Source organism: Hirundo rustica, chromosome 6, assembly GCF_015227805.2.
Source record: "Hirundo rustica isolate bHirRus1 chromosome 6, bHirRus1.pri.v3, whole genome shotgun sequence".
Lineage (NCBI taxonomy): Eukaryota > Metazoa > Chordata > Aves > Passeriformes > Hirundinidae > Hirundo > Hirundo rustica.
Window position 1 is genome coordinate 32,178,597 of NC_053455.1, and position 16,107 is coordinate 32,194,703.

At 39.8% G+C, this 16,107-nt stretch overlaps 1 protein-coding gene across 4 annotated transcripts in view; it reads right to left on the minus strand.

Annotated features, from left to right (window-relative positions):
• The window catches only part of PALS1 (protein associated with LIN7 1, MAGUK p55 family member), a 55,522-nt gene extending 40,180 nt beyond the window's left edge, over window positions 1-15,342 (minus strand). Inside the window, exons 1-2 of one of the 4 annotated variants that reach the window (XM_040066923.2) lie at window positions 15,217-15,317; window positions 14,419-14,600 (exon numbers count right to left, since the gene is read on the minus strand). The gene's annotated coding sequence lies outside the window, so the exon portion shown is untranslated. Of the gene's footprint in view, window positions 1-8,895; window positions 8,968-13,540; window positions 13,617-14,418; window positions 14,601-15,216 lie in introns of those variants that run through there. The other 3 variants (XM_040066922.2, XM_058420931.1, XM_040066924.2) reach the window with 3 other exon arrangements.
• Window positions 15,343-16,107: the final 765 nt, after the last annotated feature.

Genomic DNA, 16,107 nt, shown 5'->3' on the forward strand with positions numbered 1-16,107 from the left:
CTCTTCAAACAGTAGTGCTATAAACTTTGTTTGAAATGTTTTCCTTCTTCAGTAGCATCTTTAAAGCCATTTCCCCCATCCAACAGCTGAAAGCTGAATAATGAATCTTGGTTTTCATACAAAAAAATTTCTCAGTCATCTTTAATATTCTCTGCTAGTGAAATGGATAGACAGTGAAATGTATGTTAACCTGTACTTCACACTTGCTTATAATAATGTGTACACAATTACTTATTAAAAAAAAAAACAACAACAAACCAATCCCCCCAACCTAAACTAAACATACATTTTGCCACATCATTAGAGTGTTCAGAAGTGTCTGACAACTAAAGCTGGTTCCATAAACTCATATTATCTACTATGACCTACTGTAGTAAAGAAAATGTTAACAGGAAGAGAAAATGGAAATCACAATCTAACAGCCAGTCTTCCTACTTTTATGTACAAGTTCAAAATTCATTGATTTGTCCTCACTCTATCTTTCATGAAGTTTTACTTTGTCACCTGAGACAAGTTTCTCAACAAAAAAACTAGAAGAGAAGTAAGTTACTTTTCTTACACATCACATTTAACTGAAGTGAGTGTGCTCAAAAATTAAGTTAAATAAAAATAAAAAATGGATGCAATATAAGGAAACTTCTCTTAAGGAAAGATTTCTTCCTGGTGCTAATATCAGATCTCAGCAATTGAGTTATGTTTTAACAGGAAAATGGGAAGAGAGGTAAGAATGCTTTCAACTGATGAATGCAGGATATCTTTGCATTTCACCACTCAGTAAATTACATGTATTATACAAAAGGGCAGTAAACATTAAGAATACATTCAAAAAAGTTATTGAGCAATACCTGGAAGTATCTACCACACACCCAACCCCTTAAACAAATACCTAAAGATTAAGTTTATACAAGTTATACATACCAGTGATGCAAACACATATAAATGCACTACACCAACATACCCGATAAATCTTTCTAAAGAAAACATCACAACATTTTATTACCTCAATATCTGTAGCTTGGCCTTCAGGCACTTCTGAATCAGAAAGTAAGAACTCAGCATCCCAAAGTAATCTCAAAGACAAACTGTAAACTATTATTTATAGCCACTTGAAGTAACAGTGTCTTCAGTAAGCATTCCAGAACCACCAGAGCATAGACTCCTTTGGAACACACTTATTAGAAAGCTGAAGCTTCATCAGAACACAAATACCATCCAACTGAACACAGTTAAATTCAAAACTCCAGAGCCAAATTTGCCTAATGTTGTCTGAGAGTGTTAGCAACATATTTGGCATTTCTTCTTTGGGTTGACGAATACAGTCTTCAGTTATTCAGTCTTTAACTGTTTTACTGTACTAATACTTTGAATAAAAAAACCCATAACATTCTGGGCTATGGTACTTCTTTCTTAAACTCATGTTTACATAATTGCAAAAATATCAACTATTGAATGAAAGTATTACTTTGTAAATCCTTCAGCAGAATGACAATCCTGGCTGCTGCCGTCATGCTGAGACCACACAGAGAGGCGTCTTCCTCTAGAGGTGGAGACAAACCAGCAACCTAACGCCAGTCAATGTACAAGACTGCCCTTGGCACCATGATACTGAAACACTCTGGAAAACAGTGTTACGATTATGAAATCAGCCTGAGAAAAACCGATTACTAAAACGTGCCATAAATGACTGCATTCACCATCAATAACAGACAGGACAGCTTGAAATATTCTCAGCACTTTTCACACAAAATTGTCAGCCTTGCCCTCTTTAAAAACCAGGTGCCAAGGCTTCAAATGCTGCTCCAGACTACTACCAGAAGCTGTATACAACATGAATGCTAAGGAGGACTCATCTCATTTTTTTCCTGAGAAAAATCAGAGGAAAGAATGAAAATGCAGAGAATGAAATTTGGGAGGAAAAAGCCAGGAGAGTCTAGAACTAAATTATATAAGGAGAAGGCCATTATTGGAGAAACTAGAGTAATCATCCATTCTAGCAGTAATCAAAGCAGCAGCAAAGTCGAAGTACCCTAAATTCCCAGCCGTATAAAAAGCAGAATCCAGGGTCAAAGGGCAAGGCTAAGATGATAGAACAGACAGCAAGAACACTAAATGGATATGGGGCTCAGGGCCAATATCAGCATTTCTGTATGCTGCTTGGGAAGCTGCCACTGTCTTTACACAAAGGTTTTCAGATCAAAGAGGTCAGCCAAATGGTAACAGTAAAGAGGGAAAGTTATGGTCTACTGGAAGAGATAAACTGTGTTTTTTTTCTATGACAGGGGAGTAGAAAGAAAACAATCATATTTTCTCTGACTTTGGTATATGAAATGTGATGAAAAGTAAATTGAAAGGGTTATATATGTAGAAATTATAACCACCCAGTCTGGTCCATCTACCTTGTAAGGAACAGGAAAAAGCAGCAAAATTAGAAGACAAAACACCAAATATCACAGTGAAGCACCAGCTTCACAACAGAACACTCTTAGGCCTTCACTGCAGTCATCCTAAGAGACAGACAGATTTAACCTGACCCTGGCACCTGACAGGCTGCAAGTACTCTAGTTGCTACATGTATGTACATTTGTCACTGTAAGTTTGCAAATATTTGGTCCTTCTCTTCATTTGAACAGCTTTGATCAGCTAAACCAGAAGACTACAGTTTCTTAAACATACTTTTTTCAAGACTTCACAGCAGTAAATTCTCACAAGACACTGGAGCGGCACAGCTGAAAACCTTTGAGTTCCAGCAATACACAGCACCCATCCCTCATCAAGTATGGATACCCATGTTTCACAGCAATCAAATGACGTCCCCTATTTCCTTCGACGAGCTTTCCCACTTGAACTTAAGATACAATTCTGCAAGATGGAAACATTCTCTACCTCGTATCACAATGCACTTTCCCACTTATCTTCACACTGGCTTTGGCATGACTAGACTCTCCAAGAGCCAGCTTATCAGAATAAAGTGGCAGAAAACAAACCAAAGAGAAAGATACCTACCATTCTTAGTAGCAAAAAGCTCTGAGAGCATGAGACAATCTGCATATAAAACAGTAGTCTTCCTTCATCACCAAAATGACTGCAATTTTTGATGAGTTACAGATTTTTCAATGCTAAATTGTTTCAAACTCTTGTAGAGTAGACCATTCATACCCTCCAAAAGTCACATAAAATCTGCCTACACACACAACAACAACAAAAAAAATCTATGTGCTCAAGTGTTTATATGTCAGAAAAAATAAAATCCAAAACCATCTCAAAACTGTGCTGTGTGATCAGCAACAAACGATTCTGAAACACAAAAACACCTCATGGTAGCTGATAGAAATTGTCAGGCTTACCCTGCACAGCAGATAAAAATCAAGAAGGTAGTGAACATCATCTGCTATCTCCATTTTAGAAGAACTTTACATACAGAGATTAAGGACTAGGATTGCTGCCGGCTCCCTTCATCCCCCATGTCAAGGGGAGGGATGCCAGGACCTCAGTACATTTTTTCACCGTAGAGCCAAGAGGATAATGAGGAGGACTGCCATGACCACAGGTCAATTAAGAACAGTCTTCTAGCACAGTTTTCAAAGGACCACTCAGCATAATGCCTGAAACAAAAAACATTTTAAATTTGTAATAGAAATATTTTATTAATAGTCCCATTAAGCAGTAAGAGACTGGGAAACTGCATAGCAGCAAAGTCTGCAGATACAAGTTTAGAAGACTAAAATCAAGTGACATGGCAAAGTTCTTGGATCTAGCACAAATGGAAGTGGCCTAAAATTAATAAACCATGATAAATTTAATTTTTCTCTCTGCTGTGCTAACTAGGCACTCCAAATTCTTGACAACTTATTAGCTCAGGCACCTGTATTTTAATCACAAGTAAACAGGGTTCTCAGAAAACAGATTGCTACCTCCCTGGCATGCCAGTTCATCAGGCAGTAAGGCTCTGCAGGGTCCTGGCCAGGTGACAGGTTTTGCCTGGGCACCAACTTTGAATTCCTTCTTTATTCACTAGAACGTGCTACTGTTGTTTCTACAGACACCAAAGAGTCTAATTATGAAGCCAGTGATTATGGTCTTTCAGGCAAAGTCCGGTAGACTGAAAATACTTTTAGCAAAGAATTTTAACTGAGATTTGAAATGCCATATTCAAGGCAAGTAAAATCAGTTTGGGAAATACTTCGTCACAGTAAGGAAGTTCCAGAAGTAACAATAGATATTCAGTTTTGTATTTTCCATTTGTCAGAAATACAAAAGCAAATCTACAAAAGCCACTCTGTGGCACAGAGCTCCTCATGAGGGGCTAGCAGAAATGTGAAGCAGTATTGGTTTTCTAAGAAGTCCAATAGGTTAGACCAGCCTCTAACTCAACAGATACCCTGTGAACAGCACCAGTTCCTTACTTGAAAGCAGCTCCTCTCATATTGTCCTAATGCCTCACTGACAAAGGTTTTTCACTAACACCTCTCCATTTTACTTCCTTTTTCAGCACCCCTACTGAGCACTTGTTACATGCGCTGTGTGATACTAGAAACAAAAGCAAGGTTGTTAGATTACCCTTTATAGTTTTGCACAGTGAGAACATAGGTTCTTGCCCATAGGAAGCATTTAATACTGAGAATTTTTCAGAGGTGGGAGAACCCAACAGACCAAAACCACACAGATACTTTTTTTGAACAAGCCAGAAACACTACAGCAACTTTACCATTCTGTCTGGAGCCAGAGCATACAGAGTAACAGCCACTTTTTCAAATAACACTGGAAAAATACTGATCTCCTGAATAAGAGCTGCAACACTGTCCACATGGCAATTACTCAGAAGGGCAGGCATCAATCTCTTCTCTGGTCACCAGTGACAAACCCAAGGAAATGGCATGACGAACCTGCAGAACCCCCCTGTGTCAGGGGAGATTTAGGTTGAATTTCAGGAAAAGGTTCTGCAGGTCCTTTACCCCAAAGGTGTTTGGACACTGGAACAGGCTCCCCAGGGAAGTGGTCACAGCACCAAGCTTGGCAGAGGTTCAAGAAGCATTTGGACAACGCTCTTTACACAGCGTATGACTCGGGGAATCCTGAGCAGGGCCAGGAGCTGGACTCAATGATCTGTGTGGGTCCCTTCCAAATCAGCATGTTCTATGATTCTATGCTTGGAACAACCAACCAGCAATTCTGGTCACTGGGTTTAATCCTTACTGCTAAACCAACCAACAGTGTAAGTGAGGCAAATCAGAGCAGGTGTACCTGATTTTCAGAGAGTCTTGATGAAATTTCTACACTTCATTTTTTCCAATGGCTATTAAGGAAACAGAAACCAATTCTGGTACGTACATTACCTTTTATTCATTATTTCTGTTTTGTCACTTCAAACACTTACTACAACTCACTTTAGGCTGGGCTATAAATCCACTAGAAAATTTCAAAGCAATCAATGCAGCAGCCATTGATGATTATCAGTGGAAACAACAGACTAATTAGACAGGAAATCCAATATTTACAATAATGAATTTTTTTTTTCAAGTCAAGCCTGTGATTTTTGCTTCAAAGCTGCAGAAACTGACAACTTTTGAAATACAGGGATTCTATCCTTATGACATATCTGTTTACCAGAGACATTTTGTTAATAATATCCCACTTAATTTAAAGTATTTGAGTGTAGTTATAGTTTTTTGGTCCCCAGAGACTGAAGATCAACTCAGCAAAGCAGGCAGAGAATTTTGTTCCAGCACTACCAAGGCTACAATGCCTGCCATAACAAAATTTAGTTTTGCGAAGCAGAAATAATAAAGCAAAAATAGAAAGCTTTTGGTATCCCATGGTTTGGTAAGTTTTAGGTATCCCACAGGTGGTCCATCACTTGCAGGCATTTTGAAACTAGAACCAAAAGCTTCACATGCCTTTTTCCAACTGACTAATTTGTAGGAAGATGCTTGTCTGAGATGTACTTTCACCTGAACCCAGCTCACATTTCACATAAAAAAAAATCTTTTGTCAGAGTTATCTAGAGAACTTCCAACAGAATTGGCATTCATAACCTTTTTGTTCTTGATGAATTCTAAACTTATGAAAAGAAATAGTATTATTTTCGTATATTTATCATTCACAGATTAAAAATATGCTGAGTTAGAGAAAAAAATCATGTTACAAATTAGGTACTTAAATCAGAATCTATTATTTGAGGTCAGTGAGATTTATGAATATCTTCATGCTCCACTAACTCAAATCACTCTAAGTACGCACCTATACTCTTTCAAGAGCAGTTCTGGAATTCTGAACACAAACAAGAGATATGTATTAGAGAACTTTAAGTTTTAGGAAGCTAAACCCATAAACATACTTCTAACACTTTCTTATTCCTCTAAACTTTAGAGCACCCATTCACACAGCCCTCATGCACATTTCAGTCTTAAGAGTAACAGGTCTTACACTTTTCACTGCTGTCTCTATCTGGCTTTTGGTTCTGCACATTAAACTGATGCAATGCATTTCTGCATGGTTTACCTACTAAACAAAAATGTTCAGAAAATATACCTGTATGAATATACTAAAATAACAACATATGAATCCGTCATACCTGAACTGGTGTAATGGTCAGCAATAATATGTTACTTAAGGATTTCTCAAAGTGGAAGTTACAAGTTTAACATGGAATTTGTTGTGAAGAGATCATCAAATAACGTCACTTATTATTTCTCCTCCTTGTGTTTATTTTTTTTTTTCAAATAAAGAAAAAAACAAGGCTTCATATGAGGCTGAACTAAAAGAACAGCAAGCTTAAATTTAAGATGCTGATAGACAAGCTGCAGCAAATCTTGTTGTAGAAGATTAAGTTACTATCCTCAGCTGTAGACTGCTTCCATCAGAAGTCACTGATCCCAAAAGCAGAATTGTAAGGAGGGAGCACATGCTGCCACCTCAGCCACTTTATTGCTGAGACTGGCATCGCAGTTTGCTTCAGACAGCACACCAGGAACCAAAATGACCAAGGAACAACAAGCACTTGTTAATTCTGCAAATGAACTGGAGCAGAGGAGTTGAGCAAGAAAAGGTAAAAAATTGACATCACAAAATTTAAGATTTCTAATCTAAGAGCTGTAGCTGCAATCTAAATTTCTTCTAAAGTAGAAGGAATTAGCTGTGCCAATCATGAGAAATCCATCCAAGAACAAAAAACACAATCTCACCAGAAAGTGTCAGAAGCACAATGTGAACTGTTAAACAAATTGAAATTAAGTTTAACAGGCACTGATTAATCATGTTAGGTACTATAAAGGCTGAATATTCAATTTCAAATTAGCTTTAAGAAATCAAGAACTAAAGATTTGTATGGAATTTTAATTATCACAGGAAGTCACAACTACGTAAGTTTTAGGGAACACTAATACACATAGTATCAAATGAACAGCATTAAATATCTTTCTAAGACTTGACAAGAGTATGCACTTAAGAGGGAACACAAACCAGCCTACATGTACTACCCAACCATTTAGGTATGCAGCTGCATTCATTAAATATTTGTATAGAAAAGGCTTCAAAAATATTGACATAAGGAGAAACCGTATGAAGTTCTCACCAACAGAGGTCAAAAACTGGCTTAGGGGATAAAGTATATAAAAATTCAAGTGTGCAACTCAATTTGTAAAATTTAAAAAAAATATGCAAATATTTAAGACTTTCCCATTACAGAAAGCTTCAAAAAACGGTTGTACATAATAAGCAGACCTAACAATTTCTGCAGATCATCCCATCTCAACTTTAAGCAAGGTAATTAACTTCTAAGGCTGCTTTCTCAAACAAGTGCCTCATGCAGATTCCAAGTTTAGCGTCATACAGACGAATTTATAACAGAGGGCCCTACCACTGATCAAAACTGAGCCATCAACACAGAATCATAAATGACATTTTAGTAGAAAGAAGTCCACAGTTATGACATTATTATATTGTTGGAGTATTGTAGTATTTTGCTGATATTGTTGAGTTATTCCAGCTCTTCAGACCCCCCGCCCCTTTTCTGAAACCAAACCAAGTTTCAAAAAAAGCAGCTCTTTACACTCTTGTAGCCCAGTGCAGCACAGCATCTATTTGAGATAACCTACCACATTTTTATAGGACAAATTTCAGTAAGTGCATCCCAAGGAAAGGTAGGAATTGACAAAATAAACATCACTCGTCCTTCCTCCCAAAAACAATGAGACGTGATGTGATCCAACACACAGAACCTTTGCTTCCTTCCCAGTTTTGCCCATCTTCCCTGTTCAGGGAGAATAGATGGAGAGACTCACGTTTGAAGGTCTGCAGGAAGGAGCAATGCAAGATGAACAAGGGGCCAAAAAAGCATAAATATAAGTCCACATTAAATCAGGAAAGATCTATGGAAAAACAATGTATTGTAACTCTTCAAAACTGATCCTAAGACTAATCCCTAATAGCAATAAGTCTACTAGTCTAAATAAAATAGACACAAAAAAATAATATCTTACCTAAAAATTACTTCATAAGCTATAATCCAAAACCAACTCTTCACTGCTGCTTCAAAATATATTATAAGACGCTGGGTTCTCTTTTTTCAGTCAAGAAAAACTCCACTGCACTTCATTTTGACTTCTGACTTCAAAATTAACAAAAGCCTAAAGAAATGAATGACCTACAAATTATACAAAAATAATCAGACTTCAGCTAAATAGCTTTTTGACTTATCTTAAAAACATCCCCAGTACTTTTTATTTTGGGAGGAAGTACAAGTGACATCTACTCTTTCAATTCCCAGCTTTTCCTGGGATACACTTTCAGTCCTTACTACTATTTACATCTTGCTTGGTGAAAGAAGAAATCTTTCATTCTTCTTGCTGATGAAGAAAGAGGAAATTTAAATAGGCTGAAAAGCAGAAAAGTATCTACCTGACTGCAGAATCCTCAAATGGCTGCTCTCCTCTTTCCACTGAAGCCAAGTAACTTGCCTCTTCAGAGTTCTAGCTACCCTTCATTATATCAGCTTGAAGCAACACACTTCACCAGAAATGGTTGATGACAATAGTTAAAATCTTGAGAGAAGATCACAACAAAGTTAATATTCTCTGAACAGGTAATAATTAAATTGATAATTCCATTGAAGGAGTCTACAAATCTAACAAGAATTTAGGGTCAAATGGATTTTTAGTACTGTTTACACTCTTAGAAAAAGAATATGTGAAACAGACTATTCCACTTGTCAAAACCGAAACTGTGGGGCTTGCAAGTCATTTTATCAGTCAACCCAAGAGGACCATGTTGAGCTGATCAGCTTTTACCTCATTTTACACTAAGACACTGCTAATTCCTGCCTGTAAGTAATTAGGTTACTAATTTAGAACATATCTTGATTACTGAAACAAAATTAAAATGAAAGAGCTGGTTTTATGTTGATTTTAACTCTTGTACAACAATCATCACCTTTAAATACATATACCTAGTTCCATTTTAAACAAATTTCCTTCTCTCCTGACTTTGAAGACTTTTAATACCATTCAAACAAAATGTAAATGTCACTGCACAGTGGCACCAAGCAATTCCATCACCACTTGATCCTACAGGAACTGATTCTGTGAAAGCAGGTGATGTTCACTAATGCTACACTGTCCCAGTAAGAGAGAACTAAGTTTCTCTGCTAACATCACAGGGCCTTCCAGACATTGGAAAGAAGAGAATTGTTCTCTGAAAACAATGATATACATTTGTAAGAAGTACAATCAATATGACACAAACCTAAGCAATCCAAACACTCACCTGTTTCAAATCTCGATGCTTAACCCAAAGGCTTGAGCTTTGCTTTCAGAGATAAGAGAACATTTAGAAAATAAGACATGCCACAGGAATTAGCAACATGCTCTCTTAGCCAATATAAGACTTGCAATTTTCTAAGGTGCATAATGAAGTTATCTATAACACAGTTTTTCTATAAAAGCAACTTCAATTATCTTAGCCAAGGTACACTAAATTAACCTATAATTAATTTCTCTTAAGTTTCATTAACAGTCGCTGACAAGTAAACGGCAATTTGATAAAACAAGACAAACAAGGGCAATCACAAGCTCTCAACCACAACACTGCAGAAACACTGCATGATCTGATACTAAGGTGGGGCCTTAGCTTTATACACAAGGCATCACATTCTAAAGAAAAATTTGCCATGGTATCTGCGATACTAAAGAATTTAACTCAGTACCAGAAACACCATGCAGACAAACTTGCTTCCCTTCCTAGTTTTCTCCTCTGCTACACTAAAAACTAGCTTCTAAATAAGTGATTAACAGCAAAGGCATTACCAAAGCATACCAATTCCACTGACCTTAACTGTAAAGATCACCCCAGTTAAGAAAACATTTGGGTTTACACTTGAATATTCAGGTGAGACCTGACCCTGCCACCAAAGCCAAGATCAAAATTTGGCTCCAGAAAACCTCAAAAGCTAAGTAATTTCTGTCAATAGTGTTTTTACCATGACATCACGCCAGTTATATTTTATCCACCTTCAGATAAACTCTTTAAAGTTTCATTCCTCTTTAATACACACTTCATTAAACACAAGTCACTCCTATGACATCACACAGCTAACAGCTCACATTTTTCACAAAAATATACTCTTAAAATGAGAATGACTCTTTCAGGCACTAGCATACATTGTTCTCCTCTGAGCTCACACATTTGTACTCTGAACTCCACTCAACACCACTGGTACCTACATGAATACTTTTCCAGCCTCTCCTTCCTGACTTTAAAAATATACACTTATCCTCGGGAACAGACTCGGAATGCATACCAGCCACCTCCCAGCACCATCACCAGGTCAAAGAGCAGATGCTGAGGTTGCACTGCTACTTCCCAGTTATCAAAGGTTTAAGGTTTTACTGAATTCAGCTTTCTAGAGAGCTTGAGGAAACCACTACACAACTTCACACAAGACAATTCACACTGACTATTCAGCAGATGCAGGTACACAAGTTGATTTAGATGCTACCACACTATTACCACACTTGAGTGCTCCTAATATATTTAGTAAAGGACCACTTAACTGTCCTATCACTTTTAATATATCCTTGACAGAAATCATTCCTAGTTTTAAATTGCTTTTCCCCCAAAAAACTCCCATATTTGAGAGTCTTCTGAATTATCTGTGATGGGCAAATAACCAAGCATAAATTAAAAGAGTTTTCCCAGAAGATGTGTCCTGATACAAGAATGAAAATCATTGTTAGGTTTCAATCTCCTATTTCTTAAGAAAAGCTCTATTTTCCCAGAATGTCTATTTAACAACTACTCTTATTAGACCTCTGCAGGACATGAGGAGTTTACTGTCTATGCTGATAAATTATAGCAAATTCAGACAATAAAGGCCATGAGCTGTATTGTCACATCTATCAATAGTCAAGCCTTTTCTCTAACACAGAATTGAAAATTTAAAAATACAACACTAGAGGTAAAGTCAAGTACTAAAAATGTTCAAGCAAAACCCATTAGCTATTTCTTATTCATTATTTTTTCTTTAGAAAACAATTACAGTCAGCCAAAACATAAATTATGCAACAGACAAATCATTTAAGGAAACACAAGGCACTGACCAGACCTATTATAGCAGATAATAATCACAGGTATGTTGAAGCAATTACATTTCTATATCTAATTATTTGGCATCTTAGAAGAAAGCAGAATTAGATCCACAGGGGAATCTAAATGCCATGCCACCTACTAGACTCCACAACCCACAGAAAAACAACCAAGACCTACTCTAAAATGAAAAGGACATGTTACAGGTACTGTTCAAATATCTAATATTCAACTTCAGTAGGAACTAGCAGGGTCAGATAAGAATGAATATAAAGATCAGAGATTTAAGCCTCCAAAATTTCATGCCATGCTAGGGCAAAAAAAAACCAACAACAATAAACCAACCCAAGAAAAATCCCTTTCCTTAACTCTTTCAACACTTTGTCTGTAAGAAAGAAAGAAGACCTAAATCCATACCATTATTTTGGACTTGATCAAGCCAGTCCCTGGGCTACATATTCACTCCCCTCCTAAGTGACTATAGCTCCTCAAGAATCAAACCAAACCACCCACTAGTCTGGTAGTTAAGGCATTCTTTTTGGGAATTGGTAGCTCCCCTGAAGAGTAGAAGGATTTGAACCCAAATTTCCATATGCTGGGTAGGTACTCAAACCATTTGCACATCTTTAAAGCAATGCAACATCACATCCTTTTTCTGCTAAAAGGGAAGTGTGCAAGATTAGGTCTTTCAAAGGAATTGGGCTATTCCTTTTAGAAGTGTGCATTACATTTAGAAGTGTGATGGTATCTGTTCTTTCTAATTTAACTGATGCAAGCTTTGAGAGTTAGAGCAATTTTTTTTTCTTCCCATAGAGCTGTGTTAGGGGGCAATTAGACACCTCAGCATTATAGAACAAGTCTTTACCAACAGACATTTACAGCTGATCACCTCCCATTAAAAAAAAAAAAAAAAAAAGAACAACCCCCAAAAGCTTATTTTAAAATAGCCTGAGGTATAAACTTACCTACTTATAATTTCCTCCTTCTTCTGCTTCATACCTGAACTACACTTAAGACAATTTGTCTAGCTTGTCTAGCTGTATTGGGAGTGCAAGAAAGAGGATGTGGACATAAAATGCCCCTGTTGTCAGAACTGCTGTATTGAAGAAAGCTCCAAGGTAGATAACTACACTAGAAAAGCAATTCTGCCAGCAGACCTGATACTAAACCACCACTTATATTGTTTCTACCGAGTTTTCTATCACAGACATATTGTAAACCTTTTCAAATACACAAATGCCCCTCTTTGCCCATTAATAAAAGGAAAACAATAGAGGAGTACTTAATTAATATTTACAAAAAGTCTTGAGGTTTGCAAATGCATGACCAAGGCCGTAATTAGTCTTCCAAGTACCGTAATGTCAAGCATTTCTTCAACAGTGCCTCAGAAAGTAATGTAAAAATGTCAGTTACTAAACATTTTAAAGTTTTGAACACGTTACACGAAAAATACAAACCCGGCTATCTAGGAAGAAGCACACTGTTTGAAATTTTAGCCTTCAGCATTCTAAAAGCCTAACATGGTAAAAGGAATGCACTTTAAAGTACAAATTGGAAAAAAACAGTAGCAGAAACAGATAGTTAAAACTATTAGCATCTGATGTGAAGATCCAATCTTTGAAGACACATCATAACAAAATTTGCATCTAAAACTTCCATAGGTTTTTTGAAAGCCTGCAACTCTTAAGTATAGCAGGAGATTATAATTAAAACAGCAAATGAAGTATTAGGAAAATGTAATAATTTTATTACAACAAATGTAATTATTCTAAACAAGAGACAATAACTGGATGCACATAGACTTCAGACTACATTAAGTTTTCTGTGTCCATAACTCTTGGTATGAATCCCAGTCTCTGCATTGCATTTTCAATGTTCTATATCACATCCCACTGTGGTACAGCTAAGTTCAGAACTTTTGAGAAGAAATTTAATAAAAACTAAGTAAAAATACAGTCTTTACCATCAGCTAATTCCATGCAGAAGAAAAAATCACCATCCACTGTTATTCCATGCATTGCGAGGCAGTATGACACACACTGAAAGAATGTAAACTTTGAAAAAACTTTAAAAAAACTTTTAAAAAGAGTTCAGTGATCATGGATTAATATTAAAATCTCTGTTACTTTGTTAACAGTAATGATAATTCAATGTAACATTCTACCACACTGCTTCAAAATGCTGTAATATCTTTGACACCTTGCTAGAAGTGTCTACAATACTAACCGCTAGTTAAGCTTTTAAAATGTAAAATACTGGATTATTTTTTAAGCTCAGCATGTTGGAAAAGAGTTTACATGTGTATAATCCAACCAGACTCTAAAGTGTCTGGCATTCAGATTTGTAGTAACAGCACTAATACGATCATAAGAAAAAATATGTACTGTGAAAATTTGGACAACAGATTAAAACCAAAAGCTTGCAGACTCAGTTGTCTCAAGACAATACTAAGACAGCTTATGTTTTACAAATCCATGAAAAACACCTCAATCCCTTTAAGGCACAGGAAACAGAATCACAGAAGCAGCAAACACATAGAAGATCACCATCAGTCACTTGTTAAAAGTCTGACCGCAGTCAGTGATCTATCATAACGTATCTAGAATGAAATTATTTTGCTCTATTAAGTGAGCTATGGATATAGTATATGCCTAAATAATTCCAATAAAGGCTTTATTTTAAAAGAAAATACCATCATAGCACTAATTGATATTTACCCCTTTTAATATTCCTCATGAAGTTATTTTTCGTGGATCTGTCTCATGTGAGACATCTAAGAATATTATTATTTTAGACAGCCTTTTTTTATACATATAAATATTCTCCAGTAAGGTCAAATACCAGTTAATTTTCCCACGCGGTCTGTCTCACCAAGCTCACAGTCACCGCGTTCTTTGTTGCCTGGCTGTAGTGTCTCCAAGCACAGCCTCGCTTCCTCCGCTAGGAAAGCGGCAGGAGCATTGCCACTACTGCTTTCGGAAAACGGAGCCGCTCCACCCGGGATGTGCGCTCGCTTCTGCTGACTGTAAAATACACTGGAAGTCACTCATGTTCAACCTGCTTTAACTTAGCCCCGCAAAGCTTCACGAACCAATACGAAATGAAAACTTCACAGAGGAATCATTTCCAAACGCAAAGCCACCAGAGCATCAGAAGTGCACGGGAAGGGGGCCTAAAGTTTTCCCCTCCTTGTTAAACACGAACACAACCCACTACAAGTACGCAGACAGAGCACACATCCAAGTGAGAGACGTTTTCTTACAACTCCCGGGCCTAAGCTCCCGGGAGGCACCCCACGACAGGGCGGGAGGGAAGCCGCAGGAGCCGCTCTCGGGAGGCCCCCGCGCTCCCGGCAGCGCCGCCGGCACCTGTAGCCGCCACGGCCGGGGCCGCCCCGCCCGGCCGGGACCGGCGGCCAGGGTACAGCCCGGGCCAGCGCCAGCGGGGCGCGGGGACCGGCGCCGAGCCCCGAGAGCCGTCGAGCCCGGCTCTGCCCCGCCGTCCAGCCCGGCCTCGGCCCGGCCGGACCCCCGGGCCTGCGCGGGCGCCGTGGCCGCGGGGGAGGCTCCGGCCAGCCGAGACTCGCGGCTCTGCGGAGGGACCTGTTGCTCGCACGCCGGGCGCGGGCGCTGCGCTCACCGTCCGTCTCTTGCTCGCCGCTGACGCGCTCCGGCCCCACCGCCGGCTGGAAGCCGGAGTCTCCCGCGTCCCGCGGCGTCCCCGGCGCCCAGACCGCGGAGCCGCCCGGCCACAGCCCCCGCAGCGCTGCGCAGCCGCCCGCCCAGCCCGGCCCGGCCCGGCCCCAGCGCCCGCCCCGGCGCTCCCGCCCCGCCCCGCCGCGCCGCGCAGGCGCGGGGCCGCCCCACGGCCGCCTCGGCCCGCGGGGAGCGCGGCGCTGCCCCCGGAGGCCGCGGCGGCGGTCGGGGCAGAGGGGATCGCGGTGCCGTCAGGTGGAGTGGCCACGTGAGACGTGGCGCTGCTTCTGGGTCTCCTCCCTCGCAGAATCGCGGAATCGAGTAGGTTGGAAAAGATCTCTGGGATCCTCGAGTCCAGCCTATGACCGAGCAGCGCCTTGTCAGCTGGACCCTGGCACTGAGTGCCGCGGCCGGTCTTTCCTTAAACACCTCCGGGGACGGTGACTCCACCGCCTCCCTGGGCAGCCCCGTTTCCGCCGTCATCCCCAACTCTCTGCCACGGCTTTCTCTGCGTCCCCGAGCTCAGCACCACAGGAGCCCGTGCCCCGAGCACTGCGGGCTCGCCCTCCCGGCCACTCGCTCCTTCCTCCTCGCCCACCTCCAGCTGCCGCCCGCTGTGCCCTGGGTGCGCCAGGCCACTGCAGCCCCTTCCTCCTCCACCCTCCATGGCATACCCCCGTTCGCCTACTGCTGCTGCCGCTTCCTCAGCCCAAGCTTGTGAATGCCCCAGCCAGGCTGGAGCCTGTGTGGGGAAAAAAAGTATTTCATCTCATCGAGAGTCGTCCACTCTGCCTCTGGGAGGCATACACATAACACGATAGCTGGAACAATGAAG